The following is a 6,048-nucleotide window of genomic DNA, read 5'->3' as shown; positions in this document are numbered from 1 at the left end:
TGGGAAGGAATTGGTTTAGTTTCGTTTAGATATTTGCCTGTTTCCCTCAATCAGCTTCATGTTTCTTTTGAGGAGATTCCAACAAAACACCCAAATAGCTCCCAGGCTATTGCAGAGCATCAATAGGAAAGACCCTTGGAGAACCTCACTGACAAAGTGAGGATGGAGGCACCCTGAAAACCATTCCCTATGATGGATTTGATGCCCCAGTGCTGTCCATGAGGTCTGTGCATTGCAGACGGTGTCCAGGGCTGGTGCCTGACCAGAAGGACACCCAGGCTGGATTTCTGCAGCCCTGGGGACCAAACCTCCCCCAGGCAGCTCCTGCTGGCACCGGGTCGAGCAGGGCTGCACCCGGCGGCGCTGAGCAGCCGGATCTGGAGGAGGGAGAATTGCCCCCGCGTGTCCGGGTTGGTGCAAGCGGCCGGGAGCTGGGAGGTGAAGCCCACTGGAGCATGGCCCCAGCCTCCAGGCACCTTTGGGAGCGGGTCCAGCAGGTCGCAGTGACATTGCACGCGCCAGAAAGCAAACGCCGCCTCTCCAAAGATGGCTTTGCTCGAGTTCCTCCTCCCTGTTCATGTCAGGCACTGCTCTATAAAACCCAGCGCCTCCAGCTTTCCTCACCGTGGCTGTCTCACACCTCTGCTTTGCTCCCGGCGTGCCGAGATCCCCACCGTCCTCCAGACATGAGGGTGCTCTGTGTGGTCTTTGCCGTGCTCCTGCTTTTCTCCATGGCCGCGCCAGGTAAGGGAGCGATGCCATCCCCAGGGCTGAGGGTGCACAGCCTCTAGCAGAACCGTTTCCAAATGCTTACCTTGGGTCCCTGGGTTTTAGAGGCTTGCAGCCACAAGGGATGCCCTGGAGACACCTCCTGACCTTCTCCTTTCTCACTCTTTTTGACTCTAATTCCTGCCCTCTCTTCCCCTTTCGCCCTCTGCCCACAGCACCTGGTGTCTCCTGCCTCCCCCTCTCCAGTCTGTGGGGTGGATGGAGGGATGCATTTCCTCCAGCTTTGGGGCTCATCCTCCTGTGGCCACCCCCTGCTGCCTTCAGCTTCAGCAAGGACAGACAAAAACGGGCACTTTAGGACATGATTTACCCCACGCAGCCAGCAAGCTGTATAGGTCAATGTAGGGATGAACTTCCAGTGCCCAGCTCTCCACCTGGCTCAACGGGGACAGAAAACACCACTCCTTCCCTGCAAGGGTTTAAACACAAACCTACCCCCTGCCCCCAGCACAGCCAGTGAGGAGATAATTTCCAACTTTTTGGGGCTTGCTGTCCTACGGTGCAGGACATTTGCTGTTATAACCCACCTCTCTCTCCTCCCTTGCAGGGTACGGGCAGAAGAAGGGCTTTTGCGCAGGGTACTGCTCCTACTCGTGTGCCAAAACGGACGAGTGGACGTTCCACCAGACCTGTGGGAAGATGTACTGCTGCATCCCCCCTCCCAAAAAGGGAAAATGATTGCAACGGAGCCCTTTCAGCAGAGATCCCAGCGCTGTGTTCATTGTGTGCCGGAGACGGTTTCGTTGCTTTGAAGTAAATGTGGCCAAAAGTGATTTGTGTGTGCCGTGTGGTTCATTCCCCTCCCGGGCAGGGAGCTCCAGGGGAGGTTCTGCAGCCTCCCTGGGCCACAAACGCAATGCACCTCTGATAACCACAGACCTGTGACTGCAAAATGTCAGTCTGGAAGGGAAGGGGCTTTGGGACCTGCTTCAAAACAGCGTGGTGGCAAAGGCTGGGAGAGGACGGACTGCCTGATATCCTGTCCTTCTCCTCCACACTTTTCCTGGTCCCTACCCACTCCATCACACCATAAACCATTCACTCCAGGCTTTCTGCACGGGGATGGGGACAGGGAGTGGTCTGGTGCTGTAGGGCTCAAAGCATCCAGGCAAAAGGCAGCCAGGGAAGGCTCAGGAGCAATATCAGAGGGTGGGATGTTCGTGCCAAAAAGCAGCAGCTCCCTGACTGCCTCATGGGACAGAAAACAGCCCAGTTCCTGAGCAATCCCCTGGGAAACAGAATAAGTTTCCAGCCATGGGGCCTTTCAAACCCAGAAAAAGGCTCCCCCACTGGTGTTTGTCAGGTTAGGGGATGATGAAGGAAACTCCCTCGCAGAAAACTTGGTTAATTTAGGATTAAAAGAAAGAAAGCCGGCTTAATTTTTTCCATATGTGTAACCTGAGCTGCTCCAACTACTACCACTAATAATTCAGGTAAAAACAAGCCACATCAGGAGATTTTTTTTTGGCGGGGGGTTGAAGAGAGCAAGCAGCCTTATGCTATTTAATCCATGTGACAAAGGGTCATTGTGAAACCCAATAACTTTAAAAGATGCATCTCTTGCCAAAGTGAGCAAGAAGCCAGGAGTCCTGACGGAGCTGTGGGATCCCATGCGATGTTTCCCCTTGCAGGAGGAGCTGTCAAGATTTCTCTTTCAGATTTCTCTTTCCAAACCAGATGGTGAGACGCTGAGTGAGAGGGGTTAACATCAGTGTGGGGCTGAGATCAGCCAGGGGAAGGCAGCAAGGAAATGTTGAGAGTGACAGGTGTCCTGCTTACCCAGTGGTTACTTACCCCAGGCAACAGGATCCAAAAATAAAAAAATAAAAAAATAAAAAAAGGGAAAAGCACCTGAAACAGCCAGCTGCTGGTGAGAAGACTGCACGGCCACACGGGGTTGGGAGTTGGAGAAAATAATAAAACTTGCAGAAGAAGCTGCTGAACAACAGCAGAAAAAAACAAAAACAAACAAACAAACAAATAAATAAACAAAAAAAAACCTTACTATTTCTTTCCCATTTTTCCACAAGGAAAAAAAAAAAAGTGTGAAGAAAGTGAAAAGAAAAGCTCTGTGAAAGTGAATGAGCAGCAAAATCTCTCGCTCTGCTGCATCTCCAGCCTTCAAAATGCTCTCTGCAGCTATAGAAAGTTTCTGATAGCAAGAGCTTATTCCAAATGCCCGTTGTGAGGAGATAAAAGAGCTCTCCTCTGCCTCCTGCGGAGCAGAGGGGCCCTCCAAGGGCGCTGAGCAGCAGAAGGGATGGCACGGGCTCTGCTTTGTGGTTTCCAGTCTGGAAAGAGCTGTGGTTGCAGTGCAAGGAGGGGAGGAAGGCTTCCTTCACCTTCAGGGCCCATCTCCTCTACCTGTAGATAGCTGGAGCTTGGTGCATGCCACAAAAATGCTGTTTCTGTTGTGTGGAAGTGATGTTTGCCCAAGGGGTCTTCACAAAAGGGAAGCAAAAGGCCCCCGTGCAAAGAGCATCCAGGATCCCTTTGGAGGCAAGACAGGAGCTGATGGGGACACAAACTTGACCAGTCTCTTGGAGGAACTGTCAATAATAAATTCCTTTTTGCAGGAGGCATTTTGATCACTGTCGTGCAGGATTTTATTTTGCTTTCCTGCAGGATAAGTGCACCAGACATGAACCGTAAGCTTGCAGGAAGGGCTTCAACCAGTCTTGTTTACAAAGCAGAGAGAAAGTCGTGATGAGGTCTACGAAAGGGAAAAGCCGAAATGGGAGTAGTCATGCCCTGGCGATGAGAAATCAATGGCAACATTCCAGGATTATGAGAAAAATGTTCAGCTATTGCACTGTTACAGCCAGATGTGCTTTCCAGGGCTCTTGGCACCATGAAGGCGAGCATCCAAAGAGCCACACAGTGTTGTACGTCTGGAAGGGGCTTCAGGGAGGTTCAGACTTTTGGAAAAAGGATGAAAAAAGAGCACAACGTCTTAGAAAAGTACCCCCCGGCATCACACCTTTCACAGCACGGTGTTGGCAGCGTGGTACCTGCTTGGGTATGAAGGCGCAAGGGTTGGGTAGGAAGCCACAATCCTGCCTACCAGGATCTGGTGTGGAGATCTCAGAAACTGTGCCCAGACCTCGTCTTGGAGGTGACTATATCCAGAAGGTGCTCAGAAATGAATTAATGTGTGTGTTGGGGGATGGACAGGGTGATCCTAGTTGGCACTGTGAAATATGTTCATCTGATTAATTTTTGTATGGAACAATGCTAGGGCCGCATGGTATGATGAATGTGACCTTCTGTCTTACAGACCCTTGTATAAGCACAAGTCTAAGAAAAACAGAGTGGTTAATGTATATAATTCTTGGATCTTGCAAAGGAATGTTTTAGCAACTCGTGTCAATAGAGAGCTTGAAGGGAAATGTATTTGTAGGCTTTTCCTTGAAGTCTCTGATATCTGGGGGGGTTTCAGAATAACTGCTAACTATTATGACTATTGCATGGGACACTATGCAAGTCTCTGACATCTGGCCAGGAGATTAAGGAGACGGGGAGAGCTGAAGAGCAACTAAAAGACAAAGCTTGCAGGGGACATTGCACAAGTCTCTGACATCCAGCCAGGTTGGACAAAGGAGCATAAAAATCAGCTGCTTGATGTAACTGGTATGTGTCTTGGTGGAACAGAGACTCCCGGCACACCCAGCGCTGTTTGCTTACCTCTATTCCTTTAATAAATTGTAAACTTTGATTATATTCTTATCTTGAAGACTGAGCCATTTATAACGTCCAAGAAAAAAAAAAACTCATCTGGTTCAGTTTCTGTTATAAATTCCAGCTACGGCAAGAAGCAGATTTAGGCCCTAGAAAGCACTTTCTGTTGGAGAAGTAGCTGAATACTTATAAAGTCTAAATACTTATAAAGCCTTACAAAGTCAGCGTGGATAAATTACTGGTGTAGAGGGGTTTTGTACATTTACAGGGAGAAAACACCAGTTAGAGGCTCACCAGCCTAGCAGGAGAAGACAAAGTCCTCACAAGCAATTGCTCAGTTACTTCTTCTGGTATGCAAAATAACAGGAGCAGCACTTGGTGCTGGCTAAAACACTGGGTTTAGCTCAAAGTTTTACCCTGGGTGTGGTGGTTTTACCATGCTCTGCAGCATTGCAGGAGCAACAGGGGATGGAAAGGCTGCTATTCCTGTGCTTAATTTCAATGAGGGAGCCACATAAAAATAGGGGAAATGTTAAAAAGAAGACAAAAGGGACAGCTAAAGGAGTTAAATCCTTGCAAACAGATTATTTGCAGGCACCCTGGGAGCTGTTTAAGGCCACTGTATTGGAGACTCAGGGAGAATGTATGACACCCATTAAGGAAAAGCCCAGAGAAAGAGCAAAAAGAAAAGGTCACAGCAGAACAGTGGGATGAGGGAGGTTGTTAGAAGGAAGAAGCTGAAATTGTGTCCAAACGTGGGCAACAGAAAAGATAATAAACTGTGCCTGACAACGTGTAAAACGCAATAAAGCTGCTCAGCAGAGAATTGCAGGAAGAACTTGCAAAAGGCAAAGAAACCTCCTGAAATACGTCTTTTTTTAATTTATTTTTTTTTATTTTTTTCAAACATATCAGAAAGAAGAAGTGTGTAGGACAGGAGATGGCTGAAATAGTAAAGCTAAGAAAAGTTAAGGCCACTTCGTGGAAACTAAATGAAATATTTGCGACTGTGTTCACCTTGAGAGAAAGCAAGGAGGTCTTCATGCCAAACCTTTGTGGGCACTCGTCAAAGGATTGGTCTTGAATGAAACGGCAGTGGAAGGGAGGAAATAAACAGCAGCAAACCTCCAGCATCCAGAGAGATTTCCCCAAAAGTCCTAGAGGAACTCGTGGATGCAATAGCTGCCCTACGACTGCTGCGTATCTTAGTGATTAATGGGGATTTGCTGTGCAAAGGTTGGAGATGCTTATGTTAGGAAAAAAGAAAACTTAAAAGGGGTCCAGGACCAACAGGATGATAAGGCACGATTGTGCTAGTCCCAAATATAAGACATGGGAGAAGACAGAGGAAAATCCTGTCCTAAAAACCTGCCGGGGCTCTCTGGTGGTGGCAGCAAAAAATGCCTCAAGGATTAGGAGATGGCCAGGGGGCCCAAACAGATGGAGAAGGAGGTCACGGGCAGATCCGTGGGGTGTCACTGCAGGGGCTGCAGTGGTAAATTTGGCCGTAAAAGATGTGCAAAAAGGGTTGGATGGAAAGATGGCAAAATTTGCTACTGGCACTGCATTGCTCAGGGTAAT

This window comes from Netta rufina (assembly GCF_964035555.1).
Source record: "Netta rufina genome assembly, chromosome: 3".
Classification (NCBI taxonomy): domain Eukaryota; kingdom Metazoa; phylum Chordata; class Aves; order Anseriformes; family Anatidae; genus Netta; species Netta rufina.
This window is presented reverse-complemented; position numbering follows the sequence as displayed.